This window comes from Triticum dicoccoides, chromosome 7A (assembly GCF_002162155.2).
Source record: "Triticum dicoccoides isolate Atlit2015 ecotype Zavitan chromosome 7A, WEW_v2.0, whole genome shotgun sequence".
In the NCBI taxonomy this organism is placed as follows: domain Eukaryota; kingdom Viridiplantae; phylum Streptophyta; class Magnoliopsida; order Poales; family Poaceae; genus Triticum; species Triticum dicoccoides.
In genome coordinates this window covers 58039026-58057645 of record NC_041392.1, presented here as the reverse complement: position 1 = coordinate 58057645, position 18620 = coordinate 58039026, and the positions used below count along the sequence as shown (strand labels likewise).

Below are 18620 nucleotides of genomic sequence, written 5' to 3'. Positions count from 1 at the left end.
TTTTTTTGTTTTCCAGATTTTTTGTTTTGTTTTCTACATTATTTATTTTCTTTTGTTTTTTGCTTTATTTTTTATTTCTTTTTGCTTTTAGGTCAGCAAAATTATAAACTTTCTGTTAGTGCCATTAGTTTTAGAAAAATTATAAACTTTTTGTTAGTGCCATTAGTTTTCAAATTTGAATAGTTAAAATTTGAATTCTTTGAAATTTGTGTGAATCACAAGTTTGTGATTAACTTTACTAAAAAATGAACATAGATGCACCTATAGAGAAAATTCAACCTAAATTCATAGTTTTCAAATGAACTCTGAAAAAGTTGGCATAGCATACTCGTGTGTTACAAAGTTGGCATGGTATCATCATAATAGTTGCAGGAGAAAGTCTTCACTTTTTCTTCGCTTGTGTCATTTGCTTATTGAGCCGTAACCATGGATAATCTTCATTGTTTATCAGGATGCTTGGGTCAGCCTTGACATTGAACGGAGGAATTTCATGAAACTTTTCATAATCTTCAGACATGTCTGTCTTGCTGTCCACTCCCAGGATGTCCCTTTTTCCTGAAAGAACTATGTGGCGCTTTGGCTCATCGTATGATGTATTCGCTTCCTTATGTTTTCTTTTTCTCGGTTTGGTAGACATGTCCTTCACATAGATAACCTGTGCCACATCATTGGCTAGGACGAACGGTTCGTTAGTGTACCCAAGATTTTTCAGATCCACTGTTGTCATTCGGTACTGTGGGTCTACCTGTACCCCGCTGCCTGACAGATTGACCCATTTGCACTTAAACAAAGGGACCTTAAAATCAGGTCCGTAGTCAAGTTCCCATATGTCCACTATGTAACCATAATATGTGTCCTTTCCGCTCTCGGTTGCTGCATCAAAGCGGACACCGCTGTTTTGGTTGGTGCTCTTTTGATCTTGGGCGATCGTGTAAAATGTATTCCCATTTATCTCGTATCCTTTGTAAGTCAATACAGTCAAAGATGGTCCCCTGGACAACAAGTACAACTCATCACAAACAGTGTTGTCACCTGAGATGTGTTTCCAACCAACTGCTGAAAGTCCTGATGTGTTCACATGTAATCCAGTCGTCGCACTGCTCCGGGTGTTTGGAGCGCAGACTGTTCTTGTGCTCATCGACATACGGGGTCACCAAGGTAGAGTTCTGTAGAATTGTGTAGTGTGCTTGAGACCAAGAATATCAGTCCCTGCATATTATTGAGTCACTTCCAAGAGTGCCTTTTCCAGTCAGTCTCCCCTCATACCGCGATTTAGGGAGACCTATCTTCTTAAGGCCAGGAATGAAGTCAACACAAAACCCGATAACATCCTCTGTTTGATGGCCCATGGAGATGCTTCCTTCCGGCCTAGTGCGGTTACGGACATATTTCTTTAGGACTCCCATGAACCTCTCAAAGGGGAACATATTGTGTAGAAATACAGGCCCTAGTGCGGTTACGCGCGTCATGATATTGAAGAAGGATGGTGGGAACACCAGCTCGAAACTGACAAGACATTGCGCCACATCACTCCTTAGCCTTGGTACGATTTCTGGATCGATCACCTTCTGAGAGATTGCATTGAGGAACGCACATAGCTTCATAATGGCTAATCGGACGTTTTCCGGTACAAGCGCCCTCAATGCAACCGGAAGCAGTTGCGTCATAATCACGTGGCAGTCATGAGACTTTAGGTTCTGAAACTTTTTCTCTGACATATTTATTATTCCCTTTATATTCGACGAGAAGCCAGTCGTGACCTTCATACTGAGCAGGCATTCAAAGAAGATTTCTTTCTCTTCTTTCATAAGAGCGTAGCTGGCAGGACCTTTATACTGCTTCCGAGGCATGCCGTCTTTTTCGTGCAAACGTTGTAGGTCCTCCCGTGCCTCAGGTGTATCTTTTGTCTTCCCATACATGCCCAAGAAGCCTAGCAGTTTCACGCAAAGGTTCTTCGTCACGTGCATCACGTCGATTGCAGAGCGGACCTCTAGGTCTTTCCAGTAGGGTAGGTCCCAAAATATAGATTTCTTCTTCCACATGGGTGCGTGTCCCTCAGCGTCATTCGGAACAGCTAGTCCGTCGGGACCCTTTGCAAGATTACGTGTAAACCATTGACCATAGCAAGTACGTGATCACCGGTACGCATGGCGGGCTTCTTCCGGTGATCTGCCTCGCCTTTGAAATGCTTGCCTTTCTTTCGACATTGATGGTTGGTCGGAAGAAATCGACGATGGCCCACGTACACATTCTTCCTGCCTTTGTCCAGGTATATACTTTCAGTGTCATCTAAACAGTGCGTGCATGCGTGGTATCCTTTGTTTGTCTGTCCTGAAAGGTTACTGAGAGCGGGCCAAATGTTGATGGTCACGAACAACAACGCCTTTAGGTTAAATTCCTCCTGTCTGTGCTCATCCCACGTACATACACCGTTTCCATTCCACAGCTGTAAAAGTTCTTCAACTAATGGCCTTAGGTACACGTCAATGTCGTTACCGGGTTGCTTAGGGCCTTGGATGAGAACTGGCATCATAATGAACTTCCGCTTCATGCACATCCAAGGAGGAAGGTTATACATACATAGAGTCACAGGCCAGGTGCTGTGATTGCTGCTCTGCTCCCCGAAAGGATTAATGCCATCTGCGCTTAAAGCAAACCATACATTCCTTGGGTTCTTTGCAAACTCATCCCAGTACTTTCTCTCAATTTTTCTCCACTACGACCCGTCAGTGGGTGCTCTCGACTTCCCATCTTTCTTTCGGTTCTCATTGTGCCATCACATCAACTTGGCATGCTCTTCATTTCTGAACCGACGATTCAACCATGGTATTATAGGAGCATACCACATCACCTTTGCAGGAACCCTCTTCCTGGGGGGGCCCGCCGTCAACATCACCAGGGTCATCTCGTCTAATCTTATACCGCAATGCACCGCATACCGGGCATGCGTTCAGATCCTTATATGCACCGCGGTAGACGATGCAGTCATTAGGGCATGCATGTATCTTCTCCACCTCCAATCCTAGAGGGCATACGACCTTCTTTGCTGCGTATGTACTGTCGGGCAATTTGTTATCCTTTGGAAGCTTCTTCTTCAATATTTTCAGTAGCTTCTCAAATCCTTTGTCAGCCACAGCATTCTCTATCTTCCACTGCAGCAATTCCAGTACGGTGCCGAGCTTTGTGTTGCCATCTTCGCAATTGGGCTACAACCCTTTTTTGTGATCCTCTAACATGCGATGGAACTTCAGCTTCTCCTTTTGACTTTCGCATTGCGTACTTGCATCGACAATGACCCGGTGGAGATCATCATCATCGGGCACATCGTCTGGTTCCTCTTGATCTTCAGCAGCTTCACCCATTGCAGCATCATTGGGCACATCATATGGTTCCTCTTGATCTTCACCAGCTCCCCCAATTGCAGCATCACCGTATTCAGGGGGCACATAGTTGTCATCGTACTCTTCTTCTTCGCTGTCTTCCATCATAACCCCTATTTCTCCGTGCCTCGTCCAAACATTATAGTGTGACATGAAACCCTTGTAAAGCAGGTGGGAGTGAAGGATTTTCCGGTTAGAGTAAGACCTCGTATTCCCACATTCAGTGCATGGACAACACATAAAACCATTCTTCTTGTTTGCCTCAGCCGCATCGAGAAACTCATGCACGCCCTTAATGTACTCGCAGGTGTGTCTGTCACCGTACATCCATTGTCGGTTCATCTGCGTGCATTATATATAATTAAGTGTCCAAATTAATAGAAGTTCATCATCACAATAAAACCGAAGTGCATACATAGTTCTCATCTAACAACATATAGCTCTCCAGAGCATCTAATTAATTAAACCATACATTGAAACTATGTAAAACATTTCAATGCGAAAACAAATGTGATCATAATCGCAACCAAGGTAACAATTGATCCAACGGCATAATGATACCAAGCCTCGGTATGAATGGCATATTTTCTAATCTTTCTAATCTTCAAGCGCATTGCATCCATCTTGATCTTGTGATCATCCACGACATCCGCAACATGCAACTCCAATATCATCTTCTACTCCTCAATTTTTTTATTTTTTCCTTCAACAAATTTTTTTCTTCTTCAACTAAATTTAACCTCTCGACAATAGGGTCGGTTGGCATTTCCTATTCACATACATCCTACATAAATAAAATCTATGTCACGTTGGTCGGCATAATTTTCATAAACAATAAATGAACCAATAGTTATAAAGATAATATACATACCACATCCGAATCATAGACAGGACGAGGGCCGATGGGGGCGGATACCAAAACCATCGCACTATATAAGATGCAATAATAAAAGTAATAAAATAATACAAGTATCTATGTAAACATACAAGTAAGAATATTTTTCCATTTAGAAAGAAGATAAGAACAAGAGGCTCACCACGGTGGTGCCGGCGATGAGCTCGGAACGGGTGATCGACGGCGGTGAAGACGGGGACGGGGCGTGACGGACCGCTAAACCTAGACAAATATTGTGGAAAATGGAGCTTGGAGGTCAAGCTTGGAGAGGAGAAAGCTTAAGTAGTGTGGCTCGGGCATTCCATCGAACACCTTGTGTGCATAGGAGGTGAGCTAGAGCACCACCAAGCCCTCTCCCCCTCGGCCAGAAAAAACAGAGCAGTGTGCTCTGCTCTTACGCGAGGGGGTATATATAGGCACCTCATTGGTCCCGGTTGGTGGCATGAACCGGGACTAAAGGGGAGCCTTTGGTCCCGGTTCAAGCCACCAACCGGGACCAATGGTGGTGGGCCAGGAGCGAGGCCCATTGGTCCCGGTTCATCCCACCAACCGTGAGCCCAGGGGGCCGGCCGGGCCACGTGGGCCATTGGTCCCGGTTCTGGACTGAACCGGGACTAATGGGCTGACCCGGCCTGGACCAAAGCCCTGTTTTCTACTAGTGGGAGTAATATTAGTAGATGCAGAATCGTTTCGGTCTACTTAACACGGACGTGATGCCTATATTTCATAATCATGCCTAGATATTCTCATAACTATGCGCTTTTCTATCAATTGCTCGGAAGTAATTTGTTCACCCATCGTAATACATGCTATCATGAGAGAAGCCACTAGTGAAACCTATGGCCCTCGGGTCTATTTTGTATCATATAAGTTTCCGACCTACAATTCTAGTTTAGTATTTTTTTTATTTTGCAATCTTTACTTTTCAATCTATACAACAAAAATACCAAAAATATTTATCTTATTATCTTTATCAGATCTCAGTTTTGCAAGTGGCCGTGAAGGGATTGACAACCCCTTTATCGCATTGGTTGCAAGATTCTTGATTGTTTGTGCGACTTATATGAGGAAAATACTTACGCTACTTTGTTGCATCACCCTTTCCTCTTTAAGGGTAAACCGGCGCATGCTCAAGAGGTAGCAGATGCTTGGGAGGATGGGCAAATAAACCCCGACGATCCTGTCGGGAACAAGGACTCGGAGGATAGTAATTACCTACCCATCTCCGAAGAGGATGTGAGCCTCGGAGACGAAGACTTCATCGTGCTAGAGGAACGCCTCGAACAAGAGCGCTTTAAGCGCCGGCTAATCACCACTGCGAGAAGCCTGAAAAAGAAGTAGCAACAGCTTCAAGCTGATCAGGATTTGCTCAATGACAGATGAACTAACGTCCTGGCAGCCGAGGAATACGGCCTCACACCCCCAAAGAGCTACCCGAAGCGCAAGCTACTGCCACAATTTAACGATTAGGCCCTAGAGAGCCCATACCACCAACGCGTAATGCTGCTAACAGACCTAACTGACCGTCGTGTGGCCAGGACAGAACGACAACTCAAGCCGAGCACTAGCCCGCACCACCTCGCCAGAAAAGCAGGGGAACGGCGGCTCCAGAATATACAGACGACCTACGACAGGACCTGGACAATAGAGCCAGTCAAACTAGATCAATCTATGGATCAAGGGGACGTGCCCAGCGCGAGAGGACGGCCGTCAGGCCTGGCGCGACAAGCACAACCTCACTCGGGCCAAAAATTGCATACAGACTTCATCCGAATTGCGTCCAGACATTGCCTGGTACAGAGGCGCCGCACACCCCCTATGCTTCACCGACGAAGTAATGGAGCATCAGTTCCCAGAAGGGTTTAAACCCGTTAACATTGAATCATACGACGGCATGACAGATCGCACAGTCTGGATAGAAGACTTTCTTCCCCATATTCACATGGCTCGCGGTGACGATCTACATGCCATCAAGTACCTCCCGCTCCAAATAAAGGGACCATCTCGACACTAGTTAAACAACCTCCCAGAGAATTCTATTGGCACCTGGGAAGATCTGGCAGATGCCTTTAGAGACAACTTCCAGGGTACCTATGTACGGCCCCCGAACGCCGATGACCTCAGTCACATAGTCCAGCAACCAGGAGAGTCAGCCCAGAAAATCCGGACAAGGTTCTTAATTAAAAAGAACCAAATCGTTAACTGTCCGGATGCCAAAGCCCTCGCGGCCTTTAAACACAACTTCCGCGATGAATGGCTCGCCCGGCACCTCGGCCAAGTAAAACCAAAGTCCATGGCAGCCCTTACCACACTAATGACCCGCTTTTGCACGGGAGAAGACAGCTGGCTAGCCCGCAGAAGCAATAGCACCAGCGACCCCGGCACCTCTGAAGCTAGGACGGCAACGGTAAACAGCGATGCAACAAGCACAAGCGTCGAATCAATAACAAAAATACCGAAGACACAGCGGTCAACGCTGGATTCAGCGGCTCTAAATCCGGTCAACGGAAGAAGCCATTCAAAGAAAACAGAGATGGTCCATCTAGCTTGGACATAATACTCAATCGGCCATGCCAGATCCATGACACCCCCGATAAGCCTGCCAATCATACCAACATAAACTGTTTGGTCTTTAAGCAGGCTGGCAAGCTTAACGTCGAACATAAAGGGAAAGGTCCGCCTAACGAGGACAATGATGAAGAGCCTCGCCCACCGAACGCGGGAAGATACAAGAAATTTCCTCGCGAGGTAAAAACGGTGAATATGATATATGTCATACATATCCCCAAAGCTGGAGCGAAAGCGCACGTTAAGGGACGTCCACGCTGTCGTGCCGATCGCCCTAAAATTCAACCCATGGTCGGTGCCGGGGATATACCCCGCGGTGTAAACCGGCCGGAAGTATAACCCGGCCGGACTAGGCGTTTCATTGGTAAACCGCCAGAGGATTGGCGATTTACATGTCTGGCGGTTCACAGGTATGACGATTCACGAGCCTGAAGACTCATTGGTGACCCGGCTGGACTTGGCGGTTTACTTGAGACCCGGTTTACACTTGGCGATTCACTGGCGACCTGCCCTGACCTGGCGGTTTACAAGCAACCCGCCGAAACATTATGACACACTTGTGACCCGGCGGACGGGTCAGATGAATGACAAGGCCCAAGGCCCAGAAGGCCGGTTTATGTTAATGGTGGGCCGGTTTAAGAGGAAAGGCATGAGGAACATTTATCTTACAAGGAGTTAAAACCTGGACTTGTATCCGGTTTGTATTAGAGATAGACTAGTCCCAATCCTAATAGGACTCTACATGTAACCCGCCCCTCCAACATATATAAGGAGGGGTAGGGCTCCCCAAAAGGAACAAGATTCACAAGTTTCACAAGTTGAACAAGTTAGGTTTAGACAATAGCTCTCAAGATAGAGCACTCTTGTAACTGTGATCATCATCATCAATATCAATGAAGCAGGATGTAGGCTTTTACCTCCACCGTGAGGGGCCGAACCTGGGTAAAACATCGCGTCTCTCGTCCTGCTCAACCCCTCTCAAGCTACCACATAGCTGCGTTGGCCTTGCGACTAAGTCCTGACACTAAGGACATATGCCGTGACAATTCCACGACAGTTGGCATCCACCGTGGGGCCTGCGCACGGTGGTGTTGAGTTCTTGGAGGAATCTTTTTAAGGATCAAGAAGTCTGCGCTGGTTAGATGGAAGAAGAACCATCACGAAACAATTACAGGGGATAATCTTGAACAAGGCCGGCGAATTCATCGGTTGATAATTAGAATCTTTATTGACTTTGGAAGCTGGCAGTATAAGTTTGAAGTTCCAAAGAAAATTAGAGCTTGGTGTTCTGTGCTCCATCAACGCGATGTGTGTTGCCGAGGCAGACAAAGGACCTACTGGAGCCGCTGTACACCGTGTTATATCAGTCCGGGTCAACTTGCACTACCACTGGTAAACTGATCCGCTAGATAAAAAAGAAAAAAAAGGGATCGAATCCATAGTCTGATTCTGACACACGGAACCTACCGTTTCCCTTGTTATGTGCTGAGCCAGCTTTTGGTAAGCAATCAAGTAAAATTAGTACTTCTGGCACAAAAAAGGAAAAAACAACTCGGACTCTGTCATTGCTACTTACGAGACCTTGCCGCAAGCCGCCGTACTGACCCGCCTCGGACGCCTTCTCTGCCGACTGCGCGTCGGCCGCATCTGTTGACCCGCCAAAGTTCGCACCAACATCTGTCTGTAACAGGAGACACGGGAGAAGTTTGCAATGAAAATAGCATGTTTGAAAGCATCTGTGTAAGTTGTTGCGTCCATTGTTTTTAGATCTTTTCGATCGCAAAACAACCGAAGGAAATCCACAGTTATTGGAAGCGACCCACTGTTATGCTCGCACAAATGATGTATACTAGCACATCAACTAGTGCACATCACGTCAAGAGAGAAAAGTCAAAATTGGTGGCAATCAGGAAAGTGAATCGGACAGCCATCACGTCAAGGCGTGTACTAATCCCAACACAAAGATCAAGGACTACTACAGATACAGGATCAGATCAACGTGGGTCTCCAGACCAGCGACGGCCCGGACACGGATTGATCAAACCAACCACGATGTGGAGGAAGACCCGGATTGGACTCCGATTCTGACATCTCCACGGTCTCCGTCTCTGCTGCAGCTGCGGCAGCGCCTCGACCCGCTCGGTTTGTCCGCGCCGTCAACCGGCCAGTGTGCGTGAGCGGTTGGACTCCAGCGCTGGCTCACCCGTGGCCCCCGGCTCGTCTCTGCTTCTATTGCTCAAGCTGTTGCGCTGCCGCGTTTCCAAATCGTTGTCACCGTTACGTATTCTTTGGCTTGAGCTGCCCGGCTTTGTTTTTTTTTCTATTGCCTGAGCCGTCACCTCTGCCAAGAGCCGTGGAAGCACTGCTTCGTCTCTGTCTGTCCGATAAAAGATCAAGTGATATCCATCCAAGTTTGATTTATGAGCACATGTTGTTTCTGTCAAAGAACAAGTTTATTTTTGCCTTGATGTGCAATATTGTTTATGCAGGGAAATTATTTATGACAGAAAATGATATTATACCTCGGAGATGGAGGCACGCCAACATCTTTTGGCACAGGTGGTCGTCGTTACTCGATGAACTCCCGCGCCGGTTTACAACGCCGTGGCCGTCTCTCGCGGCCGCACTGGTTCACAACGACACGGACAACTCGCCCGTCCATCCTCGCGGCCGGTTCACGCGTCCGCGTCAGTCTACAACGTGGAGGACAATTTGCTCGTCCGCGCCGGTTTACAACACCGGGCCGGCTCATCTGCTTAGCTCCCACGGCCGACTCACCTGTGAGTAATTTCAGCTTCACCCGGTGATCATCAACTCCGCGGTGATAATCTCTGACCTGACGCATCAGGTGAAATCCATCCGGTATATTTTTATATTATATATTGCTTTCTTTTAAAAAAGAGGAGCCATTACTTTGTCTTGCAAGTTCTTCAATGTAGGAAAAATTAAATCACGAAGCTTTGAAGCTCTCAAATCTGGTTTAAGAATTTCTGGTTCAAAAAGGAATTAACTTCTCGCAAGTTCGAGTTTAAGAGGCTGTCAGAAAATTTCCGGGTCATCAGAAAGTATTCTGGTTTACAATCTGGTTCAAGGGAAAGATGTCTTCCACGAAGCTTTGAAGCTCTCAATATCCGGTTTAACATCCGGTTCAAGAAGGATTTATCTCTTGCAAAAAGTTAAAGGGTGCCAAAGAGGACCTGCTGCCATGATGCGCGGTTCAAACATGGGTATCATGCCTTATTGGCTTATCATATTCTTGATCACTTGGGGGTTTTGGTTGTATCCGAACCATAGTCACACCTCTTGATCAGCGCAATGCCACAATATCACTTGGGGGCTTTGGTCGCGTCCGAACCATAGCAACACCATTTGGTAGGCGGAAAGCCACAACATCACTTGGGGACTTGTGGTCACGTCTGAACCATAGTCACGCCTCTTGATCGGCCTAGTGCCACAGCATCACTTGGGGGCTTTGGTCGAACCCGAACCATCGCTACACCTCTTGATCGGCGTAATGCCAATGCATCACTTGGGGACTTGTGGTCATGTCTGAACCATAGTCACGCCTCTTGATCGGCCTAAGGCCACAAAATTACTTGGGGGCTTGGTCGAACCCGAACCATTGCCACGCCTCTTGATCGGCATAATGTCAATGCATCATTTGGGGACCTGGCTGACTTGAACCATAGCTACGCCTACTGGGGCTTGGTCGTGTCCGACCATGGTAATGCCACTTGATCGGCCTAAACAACCTCTTTTTTGCAAATGGTTTTATCTTTGCCTTTGATTGACTCTTGGCTTTTGATAAATATTTCTTTTGTTGTGTTTTTAAACCCACAAATTCTCAAACCGGTTCGACTGTCAAATTGACGGAACACGGTCAAATCTTAATCCGGAGACTATCTGCCCGGTTTGATTTTCTGTTACCATTTTATTATGGAGTAAACCGGTGTTCATCAACCCGGTTCGGCTATCAACTACAAGTTGTCAGTACATGATCAGTTATAATCCAGCGATTATTAACCCGGTCTGGTTGACTACAAGTCGTCAGTATTATATATGGATAATCCGGTGTCTATCATAACCCGGTACAGTTTTATCATAAACCGGCACAATATGGAAAGAGTTATCGGTACTCGAGATTGGGATTATCACCCTTACTACAAAAAGTTGGTAAAACCAATGATGTGATTCAATGTCACATGTATGATATATTTTATATTTGATTATTCTTAAGTGCAGCCTTGGTTATAAACCCGGGTTATATGTTGGGCATTATGACCCGTTCGGCGGTAAACCGCCAGGACACTTTAAACTTGTTGTATGCAGAAACAGGATTATTAAACCGGCCTAGCTTTTGACTATAAGTCGCCAGTATATATATATATATATATATATATATATATATATATATATATATATATATATATATATATATATATATATATATATTTGCATTGCGCCATTGGAATCATGCGCTTACAAATCATTGGGTTATATTATTCAAATAGCCAAACTTGGCTGAATTTTCATTATGATATTGAATGAATAAGGTTTTCACCAGATTATATTATCTTGAATAGCCAACATGGCTGGATTTTTATGGTTATTAATAACCGGTATTATCGAGTTTTCAAAGTCGCTTTAGCGCAATGGCTATTATTTTATCAAAGGATATGATTTATTCTACAATGGAAGGAATAGTCCCGAGTCGCTCCAGGCTTACAACCTGGCACTTGGGGGCTACATTATTCAAATTGAGATTACATGCAAGTCTCATGTCGCTGCAAGCATGCACCATGACACTTGGGGGCTAATGCAAAGTCATTTTTACTAGTCTTATTGAAGACCCGACTCATCATATTATAATGAGCGACCCTTGGGGGCTACCAATTGCTTCTGTCAACAATTCAAGGTACACAAGTTTTCGTCCATAATATTGAAGGATCCATTGCTCAGTTGGTAAAGCACAACGTTCTTAACCTTGTGGACGTGGGTTCAAGCGCTACGATGGAAGCCACATTATAAGATGTTATTTTCATTGAAGTATATATCAAGTCTCGATTCAATATTATCTTACTAAGCCGGCCCTTGGGGGCTACACATCACTGCTAAAATCTACATAATTATATTTACAAAGTTCCTGCTCATTATTGCATAATGACCCGGCCCTTGGGGGTTACACTGATTGAAGTTTTTATAAGCAATTACAAGTCCCAGGTTGCTGCAAGCATGACAACCCGGCACTTGGGGGCTACATATATGGAGTATTCAGTTTATATGATTGAGGTGAACAAACCGGATTTCTTCAAGGTTGAAACACTTATTGGAGCAAGTCTTAAGTTATCACTATGCTCTCCTCTTAAGACTTGGGGACTACATGTATTATGCATATAAATGAAGAACATCTTCATTTTATCAGTTTTGAGCAAATCAGGAAGATCAATTATATGACCCGGTGTCGACAACAATTATGATCCGGTGCCATCAATATTTATAAACCGGCCAGTTTGGTAATATTAAACCGACAAGTTTTACATCTTCAAACCGGCTGAATATCAGATAAGTATTTCAAGACCCATATTTCTTAAACCGGCGCTTTGGAAGCCGACTCAAGTGGATTATTCTTCACAATGTTTCTCTGTGAGAAACCAATATCAACAAATTGAGTATGAAGCTGGCTTGTTAACCCGGATTTTCTAGAAGGAGGAAATGACAAGGACTTAAGGATCATCAGGTACCGGTTTACAAGAATTCTTAACCCGGAGCATAACCTGTCAAATTTGTTCTTGTGTTTATTTTGCAGCATAAGTTTACCATGGATAAATCCAAGCTAAACTTGGGGCCTAATGTTGGGGATATACCCCGCGGTGTAAACCGGCCGGAAGTATAACCCGGCCGGACTAGGCGTTTCATTGGTAAACCGCCAGAGGATTGGCGATTTACGTGTCTAGCGGTTCACAGGTATGACGATTCACGAGCCTGAAGACTCATTGGTGACCCGGCTGGACTTGGCAGTTTACTTGAGACCCGGTTTACACTTGGCGATTCACTGGCGACCTGCCCTGACCTGGCGGTTTACAAGCAACCCGCCGGAATATTATGACACACTTGTGACCCGGCGGACGGGTCAGATGAATGAAAAGGCCCAAGGCCCAGAAGGCCGGTTTATGTTAATGGTGGGCCGGTTTAAGAGGAAAGGCATGGGGAACATTTATCTTACAAGGAGTTAAAACCTGGACTTGTATCCGGTTTGTATTAGAGATAGACTAGTCCTAATCCTAATAGGACTCTACATGTAACCCACCCCTCCAACATATATAAGGAGGGAAAGGGATCCCCAAAAGGGACAAGATTCACAAGTTCCACAAGTTGGACAAGTTAGGTTTAGACAATAGCTCTCAAGATAGAGCACTCTTGTAACCGTGATCATCATCATCAATATCAATGAAGCAGGATGTAGGCTTTTACCTCCACCGTGAGGGGCCGAACCTGGGTAAAACATCGCGTCTCTCGTCCTGCTCAACCCCTCTCAAGCTACCACATAGCTGCGTTGGCCTCGCGACTAAGTCCTGACACTAAGGACATCTGCCATGACAATTCCACGACAGTCGGCTTGTCCGATCACCTTCGATCGAAAGGACCACCCAACAAGTATCCGTCATGGACGTTCGGCAGCTCAAGTCCGTGATCCAATCATAGACGAATTCCACCTTACGCGAGTCCTCATGGACAGCAACAGCAGTCTCAACCAGCTTTATCATGACACCGCCCGCAAAATGGGCATTGATTCGTCAAGAATCAAGCCCACTAAAACTACCTTTAAAGGAGTAATATCCGGTGTAGAGACCCTCTGTACGGGCTCAGTAACATTGGAAGTCTTCTTCGGTTCACCGGACAACTTCCGAAGTGAAGACTTGATCTTCGATATTGTCCCCTTCCGCAGTGGATATCACGCACTGCTCGGACGAACCACTTTCGCCCGTTTTAACATGGTCCCGCACTACGCTTACTTAAATCTCAAGATGCCCGGCCCACGTGGCGTCATTACAATCAATGGAAACACGAAACGCTCCCTTCGTACTGAGGAGCATACTACGACCATCGCGGCCGAAGTACAGAGCGGCCTGGTCAAGCCACACACCTCATCGGCCGCCAAGCCGCCGACATTCATTAAACAAGACCGGCCAGTTCTGCCTGCTGACAGCCCAGTAATTCCAGAGCTAGACTAGCAGTTTCGCCTCCGCTGGTCGCCGCACACATCCACGAACTTCGCACCGCGCGTGCATAATTATGCACTTAAAATACCTTGGGCATCAGCGGAGGCACAATACGGATAGGCCCATAGTACGGTTCGACCGTATATGGACTTCCCCTTTTCCTCAATTATTTCTTCTCTTTTACCACGGGTGAATTGAAATCTATTCATCATACGGACCTACAAGGCCTCTTTTGGAGCCCGGTTCCAAATACCCGAAGACCATTCCTCTCAAGGAATCTCTCTCTCCAAGGAGAAAGTTGCACAAACGTGTGACATGAGGTCCAAAGGATTTTGTAGACCAAACCTTTGTTCAAAAACCTGTATGGAACTTTTCCCCTTCTCCTTAGACCCCTGGCATGTAAAATGGCCTTGGTGATTATGGTTCTCTCTGTAAGATCACATTTTGACATAACAATCAGATTTCAGTGAAAACAATTTTTATTCGGTATCACCTTTATTCATAGACGGTATACCGTCTCCCCAGTTGTCTCACTCACCTCGGCACAAATTGCCAGGGGCTCTATATGGCCACCCACGTGTCGCCAAACAAAAGCTCGAATAACTTTATAGCACAATTCGGCGTCCCGAGCTTGGCATTATATGCATCGGCTCTGAATCATGTATTTGGTCAATAGTTGGGTTGCCCGGCTCCTGTGTTTGCTACCTTACGTTCCATTTGTTCGGCTAGGGTAGTAAAGGGAGAACTACTGCGATCCTGTTTCTGGTTCGTTCGGTCAAGCACCTCAGTAGAGAAAGTCGAAAACTGACTGTCATGATGGGGCGAGAGCTGGTCAGCCACTTGGACCGCTTTTCCAGTCACAGACATAACGCATCCACATCCGGATAGCCGCGTACACACCAGGGGCTATCTTCTAGCCCCATTGTCAAACTCCTATGGCTAACTGAGAGTGGTAAAGCCACATAGTCCGATTGCCTAGTTCGCCGCACTGACACCTCCTTCACGGACCAAGACGTTGGGTGAAGTGTGATCATGTGCTATTCCGAACACCCTCGTCGTATCTACGTGGGGGCTAAAGCCGATGACTAGAAAACTCTCTAGAATATAAAATGGCCGCACAGGAGGGAAGAACTTTCGGACAAAGGCACAAATATACTACAAAAGCATTCTTATATAATAAAAAGTCCGGACAATTTGGGTACATTTGTTCGAACATAATGTCTTTTGAACATTGACCTTCTATCAAGCGGGCACCCTCTAGGACGTCCTCTAAATAGCGCTCCGGCATGCGGTGGTTCTTGCCTCCAGGAGGGCTCTCGACAGCCACTTCGGTAGCCTACATCTTCGCCCAGTGCATCTTGACGCGGGCGAAGGCCATCCGTGCACCTTCTATGCACACCTACCGCTTGATTGCGTCAATTCAGGGCACTGCATCGACAAGTCACCGCACTAGGCCGAAATAACTGTTCGGAATGGGATCGGCGGGCCATAGCCGAACTATGACGTCCTTCGTAGCCGCTCCGGATATCTTATGCAGCTCGGCCCATTGCGCCATCTGGTCGTTCAGCAACGCTGGGCGCTCCCGCGCCGCGAACTGTGAACGAAACAGCTTCTGGAGAATTGCGCGGCGTTGGCGGCACTCTTCGAAAGATCCGCAAAAGCCTCTGGAGAACATCATAGTCGATTAAGCAAGGCATATATCTGATTGCCAAACTCGGTCTGTAAAAGAAAGGTCTTACCAGCCGCTATCTGTCCGGCCTGCCAGATCTCCTCGTGAGCCGCCCTAGATTCAGACCATGCCTCTTTGGCCTCCTGAAGGGCCTTGGCGAGCTTGGTCGCCTTGGCTTTATTCTCCTCCTCGAGGGACTTGCACTTGCGGGTGGTGTCCTTGAGCTCTTGTCTACTACAGATACCCGCTCCTCGACCTGGCTCCGGGTGGCCTATTCGGCCTTCAAATCTGCAACCGCTTTATCAGCAGCCCCATTGCTCACTCTCGCCTGCTCCTTAGCCCGAGCAAGTTCACCCCTGAGGGTCTCGATCTTAGCAGCACCATCTGTAATTTCACACATAACAAAGTCCAAATTTCAACTTGGCATTCGCACATTCATATAGGCGCAAACGGGATGTTCGCAACATACCTTGTGCCTCGTCGAGCCGCTTGTTAATAAAGATGATGTCCTCATCGGCCTGCTTCAGTTGCCGTTTCAGTTCGGAAACCTCCGCGGCCTGGGCGGTTGCCGCTAACAGTGAAGCCTGTTTTTCCAGCCAAATAAGTATGTTATTTCCAGCAGATATATATAGATCCTATGTTCGCCTTTCTTCCTAGGCCGACCAGAGTCTCACGGGCTACTATCCATATACAGGCATATTTTCCATAGGAAAGTGGCTGAAGACATTACATCGCATACCTTGAAGCCTGTTAGCAGGCTCATAAAGGCTCCATGCAGCCCGCTTTTAGAGGACTAAACCTTCCCAGCCACCGTACCCATCAAGGTACGGTGCTCCTCCGAGACGGACGCACTTTGCAGTCCGGCCCTCAGCATGTTCGGCGCCTCCTTTGAAGGGGGGCGCTCACTCGACTCCGGATCCGTCTCCGAAGCGGTATTCGGCTGGGGGCCGAACAATCCAGGGCCCCATCCCCGGTCTTCACGAGGGTCGCGCCCCGCGTGTCCTCAACGTCCAATGTATTACCCTCTAGTGCCGTGCTGATGGTCCCCTGCACCTCTCGACGATCCAGATAAATCCTCTGGGAAAGTGTGGAAACTCATTTCATGATGAATTTACAAACACTGATTTGATATTATGGATTTTGATATATTTGTCTACAAATTTTATTGAACTTAAAAGGTTTGACTTTTGAAAAAAAAGCAATACACCATATATTTTGAAACAGAGTGATTATTTATTGAATAAACTCAACGATAACAAAGGCGTAGCAAAGCGCGCCCAATTCTTCTAGTTATTACACTATGCTCCCTAGTTTTAAAGAGCCCACATTTAATTGAGGTCACCAATTGAAATTAGGTCACCCGATTTTGATCAGGCCAACAATTTCTCAAAACTCCTTCATTCAATTATTTAATATTATACATTACGCTTTCTAACTTTTAAGGCGTCACAATTAATTGAGGTCTTCAATTTAAAATTGGGTCATCCCATTTTGACTGGGTCGACAATTTCTCAAGTAGCACTCTCATTAAATTATTTTAATTCCCTATGCTCCCTAGTTCTAATGCTCTTTTCTTTGATTAAGGTATTTAATTATGGATTTGGTTTACGAGTATGATCAGGCCAACAATTTCTCAAATCAATCAGCAGCAACCGGCCTATAAAAACATATCAATCTTGCGCACCCTCCAACCACTTACAATAAAAGGAGAGCCACCATGTGATATTATAGCACCAATATAGGACATAAAACCACCGACACAACAATTTTCCCACATAAATATACAATAGTTAACGGATAACAAAGAACCACACCACGAAAAGCCTATCAACTCACACATTTTAAATAAAAGTAAAACACACTGCATCATCTTTCCCACCCGCCAAATTAAATATTCCATCAATTTCTTTAACTTCGACCAAGTTCAGAGCAAAAAAATATCGATATCCACAATATTAAACAAAAAAAGTATGAAAATTCATTCCATGATGAATCTAATCATACCGATTTGATATTATGGATTTTGATACATTTCTTTATAAATTTGATCAAACTTAAAAGGTTTGACCTTTAAAAAAAGTAACACACCTTATAATTTGAAATAGAGTGAGTAATTTTTTTACGAAACCAAATAACACTAACGGCACAGCAAAGTACGCCCAACCCTTCTTGTAAGGGTGTAATCACATAGAAAGTCGCGTAGATTTGGAGCTTGTAATAACGGAGGAGTAATCTTGCTGTAATTTGGGGCTTGTAACACACACTCTATTCTCCTCTTACTTTCTTTATATAGTCATTCTTCTTTTACCTGGTAGATTAGGCAAATCTTTTGCCTCTGCTTAAAGAAAAACATAAGAAGTTACGTAGTTTAGATAATCGACTATTATGCTTTTTGTGTAGGCGCGTTCGCCAACACCGGGTGTGGCTCTTTTTTGTCCCTCACCTGATTTATTTGTAATGAAATTTACTAATTTTACTCACAATTGTTTATACTAATATGTAAATGTGGATGTGTGTACCGTGAAGATGAAGTGCCGGGAAAGTGATCCGCCTTTTCCACACAAAAGAGCATCAAGATTCAATTCTGTTGAAAGCTCACCAAAACTTAATTTCATTTTGCTCCCTATCCCTAGACGGTTAGAGCAAACTCTCCCCACCAGATTTCATCGACGATCTCGTGGATTTTCCTCCCCTCTCCTGCCGCTCCGGCAATCGGTGGCTGGAGGGGAATCACAATGCCTCCACTTCGGTTAGTAGTTTTGGTTAGGTTTTTTTTGTCCTCGCAGGTGCGGCGCTCGGGCGGATGGCGACACTACTTCTTCGAGTTTGTCTTCCGGTCTCTGATCCTCATCGAGTTTGTTGGTTCGTCCGGACGTGGTCGATGGAGC

General features: G+C 45.7%; 1 pseudogene; it reads right to left on the bottom strand.

The window, feature by feature from the left end:
- LOC119333081 overlaps positions 1 to 16495 on the bottom strand; it is a 78708-nt pseudogene extending 62213 nt beyond the window's left edge.
- Between the last annotated feature and the right edge of the window lie 2125 nt (positions 16496 to 18620).